General features: G+C 44.3%; 1 pseudogene; it reads left to right on the forward strand.

Moving 5' to 3' along the window:
- The first annotated feature begins 1495 nt into the window (after positions 1-1495).
- Positions 1496-2357, forward strand: LOC135275351 (small ribosomal subunit protein uS2-like; annotated as a pseudogene).
- The last annotated feature ends 19284 nt before the right edge of the window (positions 2358-21641 follow it).

Here is a 21641-nt window from a genome sequence, read left to right on the forward strand (position 1 = left end):
ACAGTGGGGCATTTAAGTCCCCAACTATTATTGTACTGATATCTATCTCTCCCCTAGATCTAATGATATTTGCTTTATATATCTGAGTGCTCCAGTATTGAGTACATATATATTTAGAATTGTTACATTCTCTCGCTGAACTGATCCCTTTATTATTATATAATTACCTTCTGTATTTCTTTTTAAAGCTTTTGACTTGAAGTCTGTTTAAGTCTGATACAAGTATAGCTGCTCTTGTTCATTTTTGGTTTCTATTTGCATGAAATATCTTTTTTCATCCCTTCACTTTCAGTTTATATGTGTCTTTATAGGTGAAGTGAGTTTCTTGTAGGCAGTATACAGTTGAGCCTTGATTTTTTTACCCATTCAGCCAACCTATATTTTTCTTATTTTTGTTTTTGTTTTGAGACAGTCTCGCTCTGACACCCAGGCTGGAGTGCAGTGGTGCAATCTTGGATCACCGCAACCTCTGCCTCCCGGGTGATTCTCCTGCCTCAGCTTCCTGTGCAGCTGGGACTACAGGTGCGTGCCACCACACCTGGCTAATTTTTTGTATTTTTAGTAGAGACGGGGTTTTACCATGTTAGCCAGGATGGTCTTGATCTCCTGACCTCATGATCTGCCCATCTCGCCTTCCAAAATTCCTGGGATTACAGGCGTGAGCCACCACAACCGGCCTCAGCCTATATCTTTCTAATTGAGGAAGTTAATGTTTACATTCAAGATTATTATTGATAGGTAAGAAAAAAACTCCTGTCATTTTTTTGTTTTCTGGTTGTCTTATATCTTTTTTGTTCCTTTCTTCCTCTCTTGTTTATCTTTGTGATTTGGTGGTTTTCTGTAGTGATAAGGGCTGATTCCTTTCTATTTTTCATTTGGGTAATTGTTCTACCTGTGAGTTTTATACTTTCACATGATTTCATCATTTTCCTCCAAATGTAGGACTTTCTTAAGCATTTCTTCCTTTTTCTTTTCTTTTTTTTTTTTTTGAGATGGAATCTTGCTCTGTCGCCCACGCTGAAGTGCAATGGCGCAATCTCAGCTCACTGCAGCCTTTGCCTCCTGGGTTCAAGCGATTCTGCTGCCTCGGATCCCCCTCCACCACGCCTGGCTAAGTTGGATTACAGGCACCCACCACCACGCCTGGCTAAATTTTGTATTTTTAGTAGAGACAGGGTTTTGCCATGTTGGCCAGGCTGGCTTCTAACTCCTGACCTCAGGTGATTCAACCACCTCGGCCTCCCAAAGTGCTGGGATTACAGGTGTGAGCCACCACTCCTGGCCAAGCATTTCTTACAAGGCAGTCTAGTGATAATGAACTCCTTCAGCTTTTGCTTGTCTGGTGATATAGTCTGAATGTGTGTCCCTGCCCAAATCTCATGTTGATTTATAATCCCAAGAGGATTAGTTTATCACTGCTTTCTGCGCTACCTGCCGAGGGGTCCATATGGCGTTGTTCTGGATTCCTGTTGTAAGTTAAAGGGAAACGTTCACCATGTCCGGAATCCTTGATGTCCTGCAAATGAAGGAGGATGTCCTTAAGTTCCTTGCAGCAGGAACCCATTTAGTTGGCATCAACCTTGACTTCCAGATGGAACAGTACATCTATAAAAGGAAAATTGATGGCGTCTACATCAGAAATCTGAAGAGGACCTGGGAGAAGCTTCTCCTGGCAGCTTGTGCCATTGTTGCCTTGAAAATCCTGCTGATGTCAGTGTTATATACTCCAGAAATACTGGCCAGAGGGCCATGCTGAAGTTTGCTGCTGCCACTGGAGCCACTACAATTGCTGGCTGCTTCACTCCTGGAACCTTCACTAACCAGATCCAGGCAGACTTCCAGGAGCCACGGCTACCTGTGGTTACTGACCCCAGAGCTAACCACCAGTCTCTCATGGAGGCATCTTATGTTAACCTACCTATCATTGCTCTGTGTAACACAGATTCTCCTCTGCACTATGTGGACATTGCCATCCCATGCAACAACAAGGGAGCTCACTCAGTGGGTTGTTGTGGTGGATGGTAGGTTGAGAAGTTTTGTGCATGCATGGCACTATTTCCCATGAACACCAGTGGGAGGTCATGCCTGATCTCTACTTCTACAGAGATCCTGAAGAGACTGAAAAAGAAGAGCAGGCTGCTGCTGAAAAGGCTGTGACCAAGGAGAAATTTCAGGATGAATGGACTGTTCCAGCTCCTGAGTTCACTGCTACTCAGCCTGAGGTTGCAGACCGGTCTGAAGGCATGCAGGTGCTGTCTGTGCCTATCCAGCAGTTCCCTACTAAAGACTGGAATGCTCAGCCTACCACAGAAGACTGGTCTGCAGCGCCCACTGCTCAGGCCACTGAACAGTCTTAAGCTATTCTTGCATGGGCTCTTAGGCAACATGGAAATAAGATTGATGGAAAATAAACATCGAGTTTTAAAAAACAAAAACAAAAACAAAAAAACAGTTTATCACTATCCCCTTGGTGCTGTCCTCAATAGTGAGTTCTCATGAGATCTGGCCACTTAAAAGTGAAAGGCACCTCCCCACATTCTCTCGCTCTGCTTTCACCTTGTGTTGTACCTACTCCTCCTTTCCTTTCTGCCATGATTGGAAGCTTCCTAGGCCTCCCCAGAAGCAAGATGCCACTATGCTTTCTTTACAGCCTGTAGAACCATAGGCCCATAAAACCTCTTTTCTTATAAATTATCTAATCTCAGGTATTTCTTTATAGCAATGCAAGAATGGTCTAAGACACCTGGAAAAGCCTTTTTCTCCTTCATTCTGAAGGATAACTTTGGTGGATTAGTATTCTTGGCTGGCAGTTTTGTTCTTTCAGCACTTTGAAAGAACATCCTATTCTCTCCTGGCTTGTAAGCTTTCTACTGGGGATTTCCTTGTATGCAATGACACTTTTGTCTTGCTGTTTTTAAAACTCTTTCTTTGTCTTTTTGACAGTTTTACTATAATGTGACTTGAAGAGGAACTTTTTGGGTTGAATCTATTTGGGAACCTTTGAGCTTTCTGGATTTGGATGTCTATATCTCTCCAAGACTTGGAAAGTTTTCAGCTGTTATTTCATTAAGGTTTCTCTATATTTTTTCCCATTTCTCCTTAAACATAAATAGTGTAAATATTTGTTCACTTAATCATGCCTCACAAGTCCCCTAGGCTGCTTTCTTCATTCTTTTCTTTGTTTTAAAGACAGGGTCTTACTCTGTTGCCCAGGCTGGAGTGCAGTGGTATGATTATAGCTTACTGCAGCCTCAAACTTCTGGGCACAATGATCCTTCCACCTCAGCCTCACAAGTAGCTAGAACTGCAGATGCATGCTACCACACCTGGCTATTTCCTGCACCCCGCCCCCCCGAGAGATGGGGGTCTGACTTTCTTGCCCATGCTGGTCTCAAACTCCTAGGTTTAAGCAATTCTCCCACATCAGCCTCTCAAGTAACTAAAATTACAGGCGTGAGCCACTGTGCCCAGCTTTTTCTTTTTAACTTTTTGTTTTTGGTGGTCTGACTGGGTTATTTCTTTTTTTTTATGTTCAAAAGTTACTTTACTTAAAAAATGATAAAATACATTGTAGTTTTACATTTTTCTTGTGGGTTATTTCAAAAGTCTTTTTGAATTCTTTCAAAAGAATTTCAGGAATTCTTTTGTCTGCTTGATCTAGTCTATTGTTGAAGCTCTCAACTGTATTTTTTATTCTATTCATTAAATTCTTCAGCTCCAAATTTTCTGTTTTTTTTTTAAATCTATTTCTTTGTTGAATTTCTCATTCAGATCATGAATTGCTTTCCTTATTTTGTTAAATTCTCACATATCTTATGGAGTTTCCTTAAGATAATTATTTTGAATTTCTTTTCAGGCATTTCATAGATCTCCTTTTTTTCAGGGTCTGTTACTGGAGAATCATTATGTTCCTTTGGAGGTGTCATGTTTCCTTGCTTTTTCTCATTTCTTGTGTCCCTACATTGATATCTGTACATGTGGTAGAATAGTCACCTCTTCCCATTTTGTGGTGTAGCTTTCATAGGGACAGACTTCTTTCCTGTAGATGTGTTTTATAGTATCAGTTGGGATGGTGCTTTGGCTTTAGTTCTGAGTAGGTGCAGTAGTGTAGTCTCCATGAGATTTCTTTGGCTATAGTCAACATCAGCAATGTCTGTGAGTGTCTCAGTGGCCCAGACTGTGGAGGTAGTAGTGTGGCTTTGCTTGAGATGAATATGACTGAGCAGGCCAGTTCTCAGGCCCTTGTAATGAGAAATATGTACCAGGTGCAGAGTCTCCACCAGTCAAGGGAGAAGAGTCATTGGTGACTGTGGGTGCTAGGTAGGCCAGTCTTCAGATCCTTGGGAGACACACATGGTAGATCTTCTAGTCAAGGCAGTGGGGCTGCCAGCAGTGGCCAGCTTTCAGGCCCTGGGAAACATACACATCTGCTCACCCAAGTCTTGGGGGCGGCCTCCCACTGTACTGTATTCCCTGTTCCTTGGAGTGTAGGGTACTACATGAACTCAGGTGCCAGGACACAGCACGTTATATTGCTGTGTCCACTGAAGTTGTGGCATGTTATAGTCCTGAAGCCTTTTGTGTAGGCATGTTGGGATAATGACAGGACCCCAGGGATGTAAAAGTTATTGTGCTTCAGGGAAGTATGCAGTGAGTCTGTTCTCAAAATGGCACCATGTGATAGCAACTTGGGTTTTAGGGACTGAGGGGCACCCAGTGGGATTTCCTTCTCTGGAGCAATGCAGCTATGTGGACTCAAGGTAGCTCCCTATCCTGGGCTCAGGGCCTGTGAAGCCTCTGTGGCTCTCCTATAGCTAATATTGCAAGTGTCCATGGTGGTAAGAAGAAGTGCAGGAGATCTCTGGCTTACGTTTTCCCTGAAATAGGTAGTCCTTTTGGCTCCAAGCTGATCCTGGACAGGTTTTTTTTTTTTTTTTTTAATGAAGTCTCATACTGTTGCCCTAGCTGGAGTGCAGTGGTGCAACAGCTCACTGCAACCTCCACCTCCTGGGTTCAAGCGATTCTCTTGCCTCAGCCTCCCAAGTAGCTGGGACTACAGGCATGCACCACCATGTCTGGATAATTTTTTTTTTTTTTTTTAGTAGAGATGGGGTTTCACTATGTTGGCCAGGCTGGTCTTGAACTCCTAACCTTGTGATCTGCCCTCCTTGGCCTCCCAAAGTGCTGGAATTACAGGCATGAGCCACTGTGCCCAGCCTAGAGAGGTGCTTTGTTTTCCACTCCATGATGCCATCCCAAGTTTTCCCCACATTGCTCTTTACTGAGGAACTCATTCACAGGGGAAGAAAAAAAAAGGCAACAACACACTCATGTTCATGGAATAGACGGTCCTGCCACATACCACATCACACATAAATACCTAGACTGATCCATTCAGATAACATTAGGAGATTTTGCCTGATGCAAATTATCAAATTCCTGGAATTAATTTAATCTATATGCATTTTTTAAATGCTTTTATTTTGCATTTTACCCCTTGGGCTCTGACTTAGCCTAATGCAAAGAGACAAAAGATAGGAGGGAAATTATTCACTTTTTTTCCATAACACTGTCTAAATAGAAAACACAGCAACAGCAACTTAAAGCAAAGTTGAAATAGTTCCTTCATACACAGGAGTAGAGCAGCTTTCTGGAGCAAGGGAAACTCATTACGTGAATGTTAGAGGGAATGTTTAAGGGTCTTGGGGGTAGGAGACATCTAGGTGTTCCATATCATCCAAATTATCCCTGATATCACCATTCCAAAAGTTACGGCTCCACTTTTTCCCAAATAATGCCTGACTAATATAGAAGATATCTGGTAGTGTTAGCAATCCATGAGTCCACAAAATTAAACTCTAGATTTTCATAATCTCAGCCAGGCAACAATAATTTTTTAATGAATAATCATTATCATAGAAAAATCCCCAAATTTCAGTATGTGTCTTGTAGCTGAAATTTTTTTTTTTTTTTTAACAGAGTCTTGCTCTGTCACCCAGGCTAGAGTGCAGTAGCACAATCTCGGCTCACTGAAATCTCCACCTCCCAGGTTTAAGCAATTTTTATTTTCATGCCTCAGCCTCCAGGACTACAGGCACATGTCACCACGTCCAGCTAATTTTTGTATTTTTTTAGTAGAGACGGGGTTTTGCCATGTTAGCCAGGCTGGTCTCAAACTCCTGACCTCAAGTGATCCACCTGCCTGGGCCTCCCAAAGTGCTGGGACTACAGTCGTGAGCCACTGCTCCCGGCCTACTCATTACTAGATTTTTATCTTCCTCTTAAAATGTTATTTAGTGGTCTCATAAGTGTAAGGTCTTTTAGGCTGACCGACAGCACCATGGACGCCATAGCAACCCCCGAGACCTGCACATACACCTCTGGGTGGCCTCCTAGAATTAGAAAATCTGAAGTAACTGGAAGACCATGAAAAGAGGAAGAATGATCAACCCCTGTGGCACCTAATTAACTTTGAGACATTCTCTATTGTTCCTTATTTCTGCCCCAGTTGCTAAGGCAATTGGACTTTGTATCCGATCTTGGTCAACCTCGTGACTCTAGACCCTACAACACCCTCCCAGCTTGCAAAAATCACCCTAACATGTAACTTCTGTAACTTTCCACTGCTTACCCCAAATCTATAAAACCAATTCTTATCCCACTGCCCTCTGCTGACTCTCTTTTCAGACTCAGCCAGCCTGTACCTGGGTGAATAAACAGCCATGTTGTTCACACAAACCCTGTTTGGGGGGGTCTCGTCATCCAGAGTGCGAGTTTTAACATTTGGTGCCAAAAACCCGGGACAGATGTACTCCTCTGGGAAGACTAGCCCCCTGTCCCCTCTCCCCCTCTGGGAAGAGACCCACCTGAGACCCCAACACATTAGACCAGACCAGCAGCCGGTGCTTAGCATGCAGAACAGCTCTCTCACCACCTTCAGATCAGGTAAGCAGTCTCTCTCTCTCTCTCTCCTTTTTTCTCTCTTTTTCTTCAGAGAATGGGAAACAAGTCTTTCCCTCTTTCTTTCTCTTTTTCTTCAGAGAAGAAGAGACAAGTCTCTCCCTCCTTCTCTCTCTTTTCCTTTAAAGCTTTCTCCTTCTAGTAGAGTCAAAGGAGACACTCTTTATCTGTGTAGACACAGAGGCAAGTCTCTCCCTCTCACTCAAAAACTCCAATGTTGGTCATGGACTTGGGAAAACAGTTTTCCCTTGGTATCTGGTCAATCATGGGGACGCCTGCCTTGATCACTACCAACATTTACAGCCCAGGATTCAGTCAGGGATGCCTACTAAAAACCCTGGTAGCTGCTCGCTCCTTCTCCTCTCCTCTACTCTATTCCTTTCCTTAAAACTTATCTCCTTCACCATGGGCAATATTCTACCCTCTATTCCCCTGTCTTCACCTCTAGCCTGCATCCTAAAAAACCTAAAACCTCTTCAACTGTCACCTGATCTGAAACCTAAATGTCGCATTTTTTCTGTAACATGGCCTGGCCTCAATACAAATTAGACGATGGTTCCAAATGGCCAGAAAATGGCACTTTCAATTTTTCTATTCTGTGAGACCTAAACAATTTTTGTCAATAAATGGGCAAATAGTCTAAGGTGCCCGATGTCCAGGCATCTTATTTACACTCCAATCCCTCCTTAATCTCTGTTCTCAATGCAGCCCATCCCAAATTTTCCTTCTCTCCCTTCTGTCTGCCCCTCCTGCCTCTGCCAGTGACCCAGAATCCTCCTCATCCATCGACCCTTCGAACATTTCTCCTCCCCACCTGTCCGAACCAGACCCCAATCCAAGCCCTAACCCCCGCTCCCGAGCCTCCGTCCTCTTCCTCTGCCCACAATGCACTTCCTTATGCCTCCGGTCACCTCCCCACCTCACACCCAGTCCGGCTTACAGTTTAGTCCCCCGGCTACCTCCTCCACTCCTGCTCAACAATTCCCCCTTCAAGAGGTGGCTGGAGCCGAAGGCATATTTAGGATGCGCATTCCTTTCTCTTTATCTGACCTTTCCAAATTGGCCAACAGTTAGGCTCCTTTTCATCAGATCCTCCAATACTTAACCCAGTCCTATAATCTCACCTGGAGTGACTTAACTGTCCTCCTTACTTCTACTCTGACCCCTGAAGAATGCTTAGCATGCAGTTTATCACCCAATCAGCCTCTGACGTTAAAAAAGCTACAGAAATTAACATCTGGCCCTCAAACCCCACAACAGGAATTAATCAACCTCACCTTCAAGGTGTTCAATAATAGGGAAGAAGCTGCCCAACGGCAGCGCATCTCAGAACTACAGATGCTTGCCTCTTCTGTAAGACAAACCCCAGCCACACCACCGACTCACAAAGACTTCAAAGCGCCCAGACTGCAGCGTCCAGCCACCCCTCCTGGACCTTGCTTCAGGTGTTGGGAACCTGGCCACTGGGCCAAGGAACGCCCACAGCCCAGGATTCCTCCTAAGCCCTGCCCCTCTGCACAGGGACCCCACAGAAAGTCAGACTATCCGACTCATGTCGCTGCTCCCAGAGCTCCTGGAGCGCCAACCCAAAGCTCCAAGACCGAATCCTTCCCAGATCTCCTTGGCTTGGCGGCTGAAGACTGACGCTGCCCAAACAACTCGGAGGCCCCCAGACCATCATGGACGCCGAGCTTCGGGTAACTCTTACGGTAGAGGGTAAGTCCATCCCCTTCAATCAACACGGGGGCCTCCCACTCCACGCTGCCTTCTTTTCAAGGGCCAGTCTCCGTGGCCTCCATAACTGCTGTGGGAATTGATGGCAAGGCCTCCAGGCCTCTCACAACTCCCCAAGTCTGGTGCACGCCTTTCCATGTTCTTTCCTAATCATCCCCACTTGTCCGGTTCCCCTGTTAGGCCGAGATATCCTAACAAAATCGTCTCCCTCCTTAACTATTCCTGGGCTACAGCCACACCTCATTGCCGCCCTCATCCCCAAACCCGTACCTCCCTCAATAGCTCCCCTTATGTCCCCCCTACCTTAACCCTAGGTTGCGGGACACCGCCTCCCCATCCCTTGTTACAAGTCACTCACCCCTCATCTTCCCCTTAAAACCTAACCACCCTGACCCTGCCCAGTGCCAGTACCGCATCACACAACAGGCTTTAAAAGACCTAAAGCCTGTTACCACCCGTCTATTACAATATGGCCTTTTAATTCACCCTCCTGCTTCTTAAGCACCTATACTCAAAGGGGTATCACATATCCCCTTCTGAAGCCCAAATTTCTTCCCCATCCATCACCTATCTGGGCATAATCCTCCAACAGAATACACACACTCTCCCTGCCAACCGTATCCAGTTAATTTCCCAAACCCCAACACCATCCACTAAACAACACCTTCTCCATCCTAGGCATTGTAGGATACTTTTGCCTCTGGATACTAGGTTTTGCCCTCCAACCATACAACTTTATGAACTTACAAAAGGAAACTTAGCTGACCCCATAAACCAAAAATCCTTCCCCCATTCTTCCTTTCGTTCTCTAAAAAAGGCCTTAGAGTCTGCTCCTATTTTAGCACTCCCCAACTCCTCTCAACCCTCCTCTCTCTACACAGCAGAAATAAAAGGTTGTGCCATTGGAATTCTTACACAGGAGCCAGGCCCATGGCCTGTAGCCTTTTTATCCATACAACTTAACCCCACAGTGCTGGGCTGGCCCTCAGGCCTATATGCGTGGCAGCAGCTGCCACCCTGATATTCTTAGAAGCCCTCAAAATCACAGGCTATCCCCTACTTACCCTCTACAGCTCTCACAACCTCTAAAGTTTGGTTTCCTCTTCACACCTCACACACTTTCAGCCCCTCACCTTCTCCAACTCTATTCACTATTCATTAAAACCCCACAGTAACCATTGCTCTCGGCCCTGACTTCAACCCAGCCTCTCGCTTAATACCCAGCACAAACCATGAACCCCATGACTGTGTCTCCCTAATCCATATAGCATCCTCCCCATTTCCACATATTTCTCTTTTTCCTATTCCAGACCCAGACCACACATGGTTTATTGCTGGCAGTTCCTCCAAGCCCAGTCGGTTGGCACAGCCAAAGCTGGCTATGCTTTTTTATCCCACTCCTCTATTTGCAAGGCTGCCACACTCCCCAACTCCACTACTTCTCAGCAAGCTGAACTAATTGCCTCAACCCGTGCTCTTACTCTTGCCAAAGGACGAAATGTTAGTATCTATGCTGACTCTAAATATGCCTTCCACATCCTACACCACCATGCTGCCATATGGACAGAAAGAGGTTTTCTCACTGCACAGGGGTCCTCTATTATCAATGCCCACTTAATAAAGGCCCTCCTTAAGGCTGCTTTCCTCCCAGCCAGGCTGGAGTTACTCATTGCAGAGAACACCAAAAACTGTCAGATCCCATTGCCCAAGGAAATGCCTTAGCCGACAAAACAGCCAAACAGCAGTGGACACCCCAGTATCTCCCCAACAGGGCCAACATTTTTCCTTCCCATCTATCTCCCCTACCTATTCTCCCTCCAGAAATTCGTGTTACCAGTCACTTCCTATATAAGGCAAATGGTTCGAAGTTCCTCCTCCTTGCCCCACAAGCTCACTCTATCCTCTCATTCTTTCATGACCGCTTCCATGTAGAATACAAGCCCCTGGCTCATCTTTTAAAACCCCTATTTCTTTTCCATCATGGAAGTCCATCCTCAAAACAATCACATCTCAGTGTTCTATCTGCCACTTTCCTACTCCTCAGGGCTTTCTCAGACCCACCACCCCATTTTCCTACACATCAGGCCCGAGAATTTTCCCCTACACAAGATTGGCAAATAAACTTCAAGTTTTGGCTAGGTAGGCATTGACCCTGTCTCTCACTGCATCCTTGGACGCCCTCCCCTTGCTCCTCAGACACTCCTCCAGACTGCTCTTCCTGTCTGCTCAAACCCAATCTCGTTAATGAAAGTGAGTGGCTACTTATAAATACCACCTGCTTCCTCATACACCATGAAAACAAAAGCTCTCCCTCCACACAGTCACCCTACCAAGCCCCGCTACAACCTTTAATAGCTGCAGCCCCTGCTGGTTCCCTTGGCATTTGGTTCCAAAGCCCCAGTCCCCTCAGAACACTTTCTCACCTTTTCAGTTTACACTTCCAGTTCTTTCTAAGCCAAGAACTCTTTTTCCTCTGTGGTTCTTCCTTTTACATCTGCCTTCCTACCAACTGGAGGGGCACTTGTACCCTAGTTGTCCTTACTCCCAAAATTCAGTTTGCCAATGGAGACGAAAGCCTCCCTGTTCCCATTGTGGTTCCGACGCGACATAACGGGTCATTCCATTGATCCCCTTACTTGTGGGGTTAGGAATTACTACAGCACTCAGCACAGGCATAGCAGGCCTTACCACTTCAATCGTAATGATTTCTCTGCTAGCTTTTTAGAATTAACTCAATCACTATCCCTTCTTCAAGCTCAAGTAAATTCCCTAGCTGCGGTTGTGTCCTCCAAAACCGCAGAGGTCTTGATTCACTGACTGCTGAGAAAGGAGGTCTTCGCCTATTCCTAAATGAAGAATGTTACTTTTATGTAAACCAGTCTGGCCTCATATATGATACCATCAATAAATTAAAAGAGCCCAAAAAGACTGCTAATCAGGCAAATGGGTATTCTGCACCTGGCTGGACTGACTGGACTGGCTGGACACTCTCTGAGTGTCATGGCTTCTTCCAATCCTTAGTCTTCTGATACCTATCTTTCTCCTTCTCTTATTTGGATCCTGTGTTTTTTAATTAATCTCTCAATTACTACAAAACCATATACAAGCAGCAACCAATCAGTAAATACGACAAATCCTCCTGGTAACAACCCCTTGCCCAGAGATCTCCCAGCAGTCTAAATTCTTTCCCATTCGAAGAAGCCCTGAGAAACATCGCCTCATCACCCCTCTGTGCCGGTCTTCCCAATGTTCTTCCTCCACTCTTCATTTCTTTTTCCTTTACATTACTAATATAAAAGACAGGAACTTAGGTTTTTTAGGCTGACTGACAATGCCAAGGATGCCATGGTAACCTCTGTGACCTGCACAGGCACTGCAGATGAGTTCCTGGAAAATGTGAAGTACACTGGAAGACCATGAAAAGGGGTAGAAATGATCAACCCCTGCAGTGCCTAATTAACTTTGAGACATTCTCTATTGTTCCTTATTCCCACTCCAACTGATAAGGCAATTAGACTTTGTAACCGACCTTGGTCAACCTAGAGACTCCAGACCCTATGACCCCCTCCCAGCTTGCATAAACCGCCCTAAACTGTAACTTCTGTAACTTTCCACTGCTTATTCCAAACCTATAAAACCAACTCCTAACCCACCGCCCTCCAGTGACTCTTTTTAGACTCAGCCCACCCACACCCAGGTGAATAAATAGCCATGTTGCTCAAACAAAGCCTGTTAGGGGAGTCTCTTCATTCAGAGTGAGCGTTTTAACAATAAGTAGCCATCTTACTTATGCACCTGAAATTTTCACAGCCTATTTATTGTTCCATTTCAAAATTTTCACTCCTAATTTATTTTGAATGTGATAATACCAGCCTATTGTTATTTGAAAAACATTTGCCCAATGTGTAAGCTTACTATGGCTACCATAGCAAAGTACCACAGACTGAGTGGCTTAAACAGAGATTTCTTTTTGCTGGGCGCAGTGGCTCACTCCTGTAATCCCACCACTTTGGGAGCCCAAGGCAAGCAAATCACGAGGTCAGGAGATCGAGACCATCCTGGCCAACATGGTGAAACCCCATCTTTACTAAAATACAAAAAATTAGCTGGGCATGGTGGCACGTGCCTGTAATCCCAGCTACTCAGTAGGCTGAGGCAGGGGAATCGTTTGAATCTGGGAAGTGGAGGTTTCAGTGAGCCCAGATCGGGCCACTGCACCACTGCTTGGGTGACAGAGCAAGACTCCATCTCAAAAAAAAAAAAAAGGAATTTACTTTCTCACAATTCTAAAATCTAGATGTCTGAGATCAAGGTGCTGGCAGAGCTGTTTCTTCTGAGCCCTCTCTCCTTGACTTGGCCATCTTTTCCCTGTACATTCACATCGTCTTCGCTCTGTACATGTCTGTGTCCAGAGTTTCTCTTCTTATAAGGATATCAGTCATATTGGATTAGGACACACCATAATGACCTTATTTTAACTTGATTACCCCTTTAAGAACCCTGTCTCCAAATAGAGTCACATTCTGAAGTAGGGGGATGAAAGACGTATTAAGACTTCAACAAACGAATTTCAGGGGAACACAATTCAGCCCATAAGAGCTGTGCTATAGTATGAATGTGTCCTCCAAAATTCACGCATTGGAAACTTAATCTCCAATGTAACAGTCTTGGGAGGTGGCGCCTAATGTGAAGGGCTTAGGTCACAGGTCTCCACCCTTATGAATAGATTAAGGCTGCTATAAAAAGGGCTTGTGGGAGCAGACTCTCTTCTAGTCTTCTGCCACGTGAAGACACAGAGCTCATCTTTCTTGCCCTTCTGCCTTTCTCCATGTGAGGACAAAGTAAGAAGGCCCATACTAGATGCTAGTGCTTAGGTCTTGGACTTCCTCGGCTTTAGAACTGTGAGAGAATAAATTTCTGTTCTTTATAAATTACCCTGTCTTAGGCATTTTATTAAAGCAGAATGGAATGGACTTAGACAACATGGCTATAATTTTGTATGAGTATTATTTACCTGGGTCCATATGTACGTAATGGAGATGTATAGGCATAAAAAGTAGTGGGGAGAAAACACCATATAAACTTTTGAGTCTTTTTATCATAACCAAAAACAATGTCTCTGACAAATGACACAAGCCTCTGAAGGTTAATGAAACCTCCAAACACACGATTTAGCTTACAAGTCACAACTACTTTGTCATTTTACCAGGGATTTTTAAAATACATTTATAATTTATTTGATAAATAAGCTTTATCATTGATATTTATTAATTGGTGACCACAGATTGGTCACTGATTGGTAACACAGTTGAAAATGACTATTGTAAAATAGAATATTCTAGGCTTTTTTTTTTTTTTTTTTTTGAGAGTGAGTCGTCTCCCAGGCTAGAATGCAGTGGTGCAATCTCAGCTCACTGCAAGATTCGCCTCCCAGGTTCAAGCGATTCTAGTGCCTCAGCCTCCTAAGCAGCTGAAACTAGTGTAATACCATGCCTGGCTAATTTTTATACTTTTAGTAGAGACAGAGTTTCACCATGTTGGCCAGGCTGGTCTCGAACTCCTGAGCTCAAGCAATCCCCCACCTCAGCCTTTCGAAGTGCTGGGATTACAGGTGTAAGCCACCGCACCCGGCCCAGGCTTTTTTTTTTGTGGTGGGGAGCCCATTACACAGCCCTCAGGAGATCCTGAGAACTTGAGCCCAGAATTTTTTTTTTGTTAAGGGAATTTTAAATCAAGGAATATCTGTCCATAATCCTGTATTACACTTTTTTCCATTAAAACTTTATAGACTTTGCCGGGCATGGTGGCTCACACCTGTAATCCCAGCACTTTGGGAGGCCGAGGTGGGCAGACCACCTGAGGTCAGGAGTTCAAGACCAGCCTGGCCAACATTGTGAAACCCCATCTCTACTAAAAATACAAAAATTAGCCAGGTGTGGTGGTGTATACCTGTAATCCCAGCTACCCAGGAGGCTGAGGCAGGAGAATCACTGGAACCCAGGGGGCAGAGGCTGCAGTGAGCCGAGATTCCACCACTGTACTCCATCCTGGGAGATGGATCAAGACTCTGTCTCAAAAAAAAAAAAAAAAAACTTTATAGACTTTGATGTCTTGTAGAATTAAATATTAGCATAAGACCAATCTTGTATTGCCTCTCCTTTTTGGTGACTTTGTTTTTAGGGGGAGCTATTTACTTAAAGAATCATTTCTATATCTCATGTCTTATTGATCATTCTGTATCAGCTTTTTCCTATCTTGCATGAATTTTTAATCTGCTAATTCAGGTATTCCTTTATGTTAGAAAAGTTCTTCTCAGATTTGGAACAAAAGAAAGTGGAAGAATGAGGAAACACGGCCGCTATGGTTGCGGTCTGTAGTGGTCTAGGGAGGAAGAAGTTGACATGCCTGTTAACAGCAACTGTTTACCTTGCACATCCTGGGATTCACATGGTGCCGTGGAGAAGATGTTATAAATATAAGCAGGTAACCAGCAATGAGAACCTGCCCATTCCAATGGAAAATCCTTATAAGGAGCCTCTTAAGAAATATATCTTGTGTGGAAAGTAAGTAAATTATAAGAATGTACCACTTTTGGTGGATCACAAAGTCAGGAGATCGAGACCACCTTGGCCAAGATGTTCTCTACTAAAGACCCTGTCTCTACTAAAAATACAAAAAATTAGCTGGGCGTGGTGGCGCGTGCCTGTAATCTCAGCTACTCAGGAGGCTGAGGCAGGAGAATTGCCTGAACCCAGGAGGCAGAGGTTGCGGTGAGCCGAGATCGCGCCATTGCACTCCAGCCTGGGTAACAAGAGCGAAACTCCGTCTCAAAAAAAAATAAAATAAAAAATAAGTAAAAGGTGTGTGCAGAATGTAGGATAACCCCAGGGGACAGCAAAGTGCTCTGGGTTTCACAACAGTTAGATACTGTCATCATCCTTAGGCCTGAAGGACAAAGGGGATGTAAATAGTACTTCCCTAAAATAGAGTGAGCTATTTTGGTAAGGGCTGTAGTGGGGAGATATGACCTTCGGTTAAGGGACAAACCCCTCTGACCTCATAGGAAGGGAGCTGGGGGAATAAACACTCCAGCTCTACTCTCTTCTTTCCCTTTACTCTCCTTTGAGTGCTTCCCATTGCCCAGATCCAATTTGAAGCTAAAAGTCAAGATAACTCTTGATGCATTCCATGTAGGTCAGTTTCTGCCTCCTAGGACACAAAGCAGAGTAGAGAAGGGTGGATATGAGTCTAGAGGAGCAAAATAAAAGTATTTAGCATTAAAAAAGTATTTAGCATAATCACTTTACATTACAGTACTACTACACCATTCTGTCTCCAGCAGTGGGTGGTTAGGAAGGAAGGTAGGTAGTCAACTGTTTTATGGGGAAAATAGAAAAAATGTATACAGGCCTTTTGCCAACTAAACCAAAAAAATGAAAAGAATGGGGAAAAAATAAAAGCTTTTTCTAGGCATATATCACGTTATTTTTGAAAACCACTACTGAGAACTGTAAGCTTCTTTGATTGTTACAGTGCTTAGAAGCATCCAGGAGATGGCAGCATTGGTAAGGTATTTAAAAATCAAATGTTAAAAATGTTTTTCACAATTATTCTTGATAGATAATGAGCTTCCTAAATGGAATAACGTTTTAAAGTATAGTTTGTCCTAAATAACTGAAAATGCAGAAATACTAAATTACCGTCAATTAATAGTGTGGCTTTATGCAGGTGATTATGCAAGGGTACAGTCACGTGACACATAATGTTGGTTCAGTAGATGATGAGACTGAAAATACAACAGATTACAATGGGACTGAAAACTTTCTAATGCCTAATAATGCCTAGGCTAATGGATGTGTTTGTGTCTTAGCTTGCTATCTGTTTCTTTTTTCTTTTGAGATCTGGGTATCGCTCTGTCACCCAGGCTGCAGTGCAGTGGTGCTATCTTGGCTCACTGCAGCCTCCGTCTCCCGGGCTCAAGCTATCCTCCTGCCTTGGCCTCTGGGGTAGCTGAGATTCCAAGGGTGCACCATCACGCCTGGCTAATTTTTGTATTTTTTTGTAGAGATGGGGTTTCACTATGTTGCCTAGGCTGGTCTCAAACTCCTGAACTCAGATCCTCCCACCTTGGCGTCCCAAAGTGCTGGGACTACGCACCCGGCCTGACAAAACAAGTTTAATAACTAGAGGCAACGATTCACAAATCATGTACAAAATATCGTATGTGAGATGCAGTGACTAATTAAAAACTAAATTATGACAGACATCATATCAGCTATGAGGCAAAAAAATTAATCTGCCTTGAAATGTTATTTCTAAACTGTTTTAATCATTTCCAGTATTCAAACATAAAACGTTAAAGATACACATAGATGTCAATATTCTGGGCCAGGTAGTTGGCTGGGTACAGAAGACAAAAGGCTAAAAAACAATCTGACCTTCTAATCCCTCAGCCTGAGATGGTGACAGACAACTCCAATGAAATTAGAATACAAGTTCATCTGGCTCTAATAACAAGGTGCCATGTAAATGGGAGGGCCAACTTGCCCAATTCCACCTTGGGAGGTGGGGGAGGGACGTCTCCCTGGTATGGGGCAGAGACTTAGAGAGAGAAGCCTGCTTTTGCCAGGATAACCACAGGGAGAAGGCCACTGCCTGCAAAAAGAAGGGAAGACAGGGAAGGAGGGTAGACATGAAACAGCACACCCTATACCAGTGGTTAACCAGAGGCAATTTTGCCCCCAGGGAAGATTTCGAAATGTCTGGGAACATTTTTGCTTGTCACCACTGGAGGAGTGCTACTGGTAAAGGTCAGGGATACAGCTAAACATCCCACAGTGCACAGACAACCAACCACGACAAATGAATTATCTGACCCCAAATACTGCCGCTGTTGAAAAACTGCTGTAACCACAAACAGCATCTCTTTGAATGGCAAGGCTACAGAGAGGAAAAGAAAAGAAGCAAGCGAGAAAGCCAGGAACATTTTCTAAAAGGGGGCGGGGATAAAATTAGGGAAGGTTTATTGATGTCCCCCCTGAAAAAAAGAGAAAAAAAAGAAAAGTTTAGATTTTATTATATATGTGAGAGAAAGCCAAACGCAATCAGATTTGCATACTAGAAAGATTGTTATGGCTGTGGGAAGAGAATGGATTGAGATGGCGACGAGGTTGAGAAACAAAGGAAATTGGTATTTTAACAATTTCACTTCTCTTTTCTTTATCAAGGGGAATATCTTCCAAATGAAAAAACAGAAGACTAGTAAGAGGAAATTGAAACTCTAGATTGATGTCTAGATTGTAAGAGGGCAAGTAGCTGCTCTAGTGATTTCAAGATTTGTGATGAAGATAAATTAAACTGCCACGTCTGTGCCTCACTTCCTGAATCCCTCCCTCCCTCCGCCTGGTCTGCACCACTACCCCTCCCTCCTGTCTGACCCGGTTCCTTAAAGCCCTACATTTGACTCCATACCTTGGCTCCCATTCTTCATTTATTCTACTAGACTGGCAACCCAGATTTGACTTGCTTTTCCAGTTCTGACTTGGAAACTATCCACCAGCCCTTTGTGCAGATGCTGAAGGTTAGAAATGCCTCACTCCTTAGCCCCAGGCACAGTGAGACTAACCCCGTAAGGGTGGCGGTGAAGGGGAGGGGAGAGTTTGACAAATCTCCTCCCAAGTGACATGATGACATGAGAATTTGTGGATGAGAATAGCAAAACGCTTTTGTTAGTCCAGACATCAGAGTAAGAGCCAAATCCTGTTTCCTACAGTGTCCCCAATCCCACCTTGCACCTCTACTCCTACCACCCTGCCCCTCCGTCACCCAGCCCAGCCACGCTGGCCTCCTTCTGCCTCAAAGAGTTTGCATTGGCCATTTCTGTCTAGATGAAAAACAGAATTCCCTAGAGAGCTTTCATAAAATGCCCAGATCTGACCCTTACAACTTTTTATTTTTCCTTCTGGGTTTGGCTTTGTTTTTCTTCTTTCCTTCCCTTTCACTCATATCAGCACCTCCACTGCACCTCCCACTCCCACCATACCCATGTCAACAACCTGATGCTATCTGTTGTATTTTCTCAGTGCTCGTTAGACTAAGTAAATAAGAAAAACCTAAGCAAAAGAGAAACATAAGGATGATAGCCCAGCTTTACTCTTCTACCCCCTTCCATCTTCTTATGATGCTCCCTACTACCTGGACCCAGTTGGAAGCCAGAGAGCAAGGAAGCTCAATGGTGCAGGAGACATTCTTCTATTGTCATGTAGGTCAGCCTCTGCCTCCTGAGACACAAAATAGATGAGAGAAGAAGACCTTGAAGCTACAGAGGAAAAATAAAGAATAACCTTTTCCAACCAGACAACTAAGAAATAAAGCACCAGATGTGGTGGCTCACGCCTGTAATCCCAGCACTTTGGGAGGCCAAGGGGGGCAGATCACCTGAGGTTGGGAGTTCAAGACTAGACTGGCCAACATGGTGAAACCCCATCTCTACTGAAAAATACAAAACTAGCTAGGCGTGGTGGCCCGCGCCTGTAATCCCAGCTACTCAGGAGGCTGAGGCAGGAGAATCACTTGAACTCAGGAGGCGGAGGTTGCAGTAAGCCAAGATCACGCCACTGCACTCCAGCCTGCATAAAAATAGCAAAATTTCATTTCAAAAAAGCAAGAAAGAAAGCATTTGAACTGAGGAGGCAGAGGTTGCAGTGAGCCAATTGTGCCCTTGTACTCCAGCCTAGGCGACAGAGCGAGACTCCATCTCAAAAAATAAAAAACAAAGCATTACAGACATCACGGAGGCCAAAGTAACCGGAAAGTGGAAAAACGATCAACCCCTGCGGTGCCTAACTAACCTGAGACATTCTTCTATTGTTTCTTATTCTGGCCTCAATTGGCAAGGCCATTGGACTTTGTAATAGACCTTGGTCAACCTCCTGACTCCACACCCTACAATCTCCTCCCAGCTTGCAAAAAACCACCCGAAACTATAAGTTCTGTAACTTTCCACTGTTTACCCCAAACCTATAAAACCAACTCCTATCCCACCGCCCTTCGATGACTCTCTTTTCGGACTCAGCCTGCCCGCACCAGGTGAATAAACAGACATGTCACTCACACAAAGCTGTTTGCGGGGAAGGGGGTCGTCTCTTCATTCAGAGTGTGCGCATTTTAACAGCTTTTATCTGTTTATACACTTTACATAAATGGTTGTATGGGATGTGGATTTTTCCGCCCCTCCCTTTTTTGCTCCACTCTGTTTTTGAGATTTCTCCATGTTATACATATAGCTCCAGGTTCTTCAATTTTAGCAAAGTACACTATCTCTTTGTATAAATTGCTACACTAATATATATTTTTTTTTCCTTTTTTTTTTTTTTTGAGGCAGAGTCTTGCTTTGTCTCCCAGGCTGGAGTGCGGGGCTAACTGCAACCTCTACCTCCTGGATTCAAGCCATTCTCATGCTTCAGCCTCCCAAGTAGCTGGGATTACAGATGTATACTACAACACCCAGCTAATTTTTTTTTATTTTTTATTTTTTTGAGACGGAGTCTGGCTCTGTCGCCCAGGCTGGAGTGCAGTGACATGACCTCTGATCACTGCAACCTCTGCCTCCTGGGTTCAAGCAATTATCCTTTCTGAGCCTCCTGAGTAGCTGGGACTATAGGCACCTGCCACCACACCCAGCTAATTTTTTTTGTATTTTTAGTAGAGATGGGGTTTCACCTTGTTGGTCAGGCTGATCTCGAACTCCTGACCTCAGGTGATCCACACACCTCTGTCTTCCAAAGTGCTGGGATTACAGGCATAAGCCACCGTGCCTGGCCTAATTTTTGTATTTTTAGTAGAGATGAGGTTTTACTGTGTTGGCCAGGCTGGTCTCAAACTCCTGACCTCAGGTGGTCTACTCACCTTGGCCTCCCAAAGTGCTGGGATTACAGGAGTGAGCCACAGCGCCCGGCCTAATATTTAATTGCTTATAAATTTTTACTATTACCAACAAGGCTGGAATGAACATTCTTATAAATATCTTCAAAAGTGTATGTGTAAGAGTCTCTCTATAGTTTGCTACTAGAAATTCCAAACAATAATCCTCCATATTATGGCCTGAGTCCTCTAGAAAACAGAGCCTGAGGCAAGGATTGAGATGCTGACACTTTATTTAGGAAGCAAAAGCCTAGGACAGCAAACACAAGAAAAAGAGAAACTGACACAAGAAAAGATATAAAGCAATACAATGCAGTGCATTACCATGCTGGCCACTGCATCACAACAAGCCACAAAAAGATAGTGGTCACTCTGGTAAAAGATTCATGTCCACACAACACCAGAATGTTTGAAGGAGAAAGCACACCATAGCATAATCTATAGAATGAAAAAGGGAGAGGGGACTTAACCGCCCATCTCTCCACCCCTCTCCCACTTCCCCTAGGTCAAAGTACACCTCACAAGAAGCCAACAACTTTTCCTACCTCTGCAATTCAGGGCTGCATCATCTGACTTCTTGGCAGCCACTGAGGAAGACAAATTCTATAACCCATGTGTAGCATTCTATCCAAGTCTAGAAGAGGACAGACCATTTATGATGATTAGGGCTTGACATAAGCAGTGCTCTGAATATTCTAGGTTTTCAACTCAGACTCCAGCCATCTCAGGGAGTTTGGCAAGGTCACCATCAAAGGCGGCAATATCAGCACAAACTAGAAGGTGGGAAATGCCATTAGAAAAAAGAAGGTGGTCACAAGCATCTGAGAAACTACACTGGTTTGTTGTGTTCAATACATTATGTGAGGTCTTCTAGGCTGACTGACAGTGCCATGGATGCCATGGTGACCCCCGTGACCCGCACGTCACCTCTGGATGGCCTCCCAAAACTACAAAGTCTGATTGGAAGACCACAAAAAGAGGAAGAATGATCAACCCCTGGGGTGCCTAATTAACTTGAGACATAC

This window comes from Aotus nancymaae, unplaced genomic scaffold (genome assembly GCF_030222135.1).
Source record: "Aotus nancymaae isolate 86718 unplaced genomic scaffold, 86718_ANA_hifiasm-v0.15.2.pri h1tg000016l, whole genome shotgun sequence".
In the NCBI taxonomy this organism is placed as follows: domain Eukaryota; kingdom Metazoa; phylum Chordata; class Mammalia; order Primates; family Aotidae; genus Aotus; species Aotus nancymaae.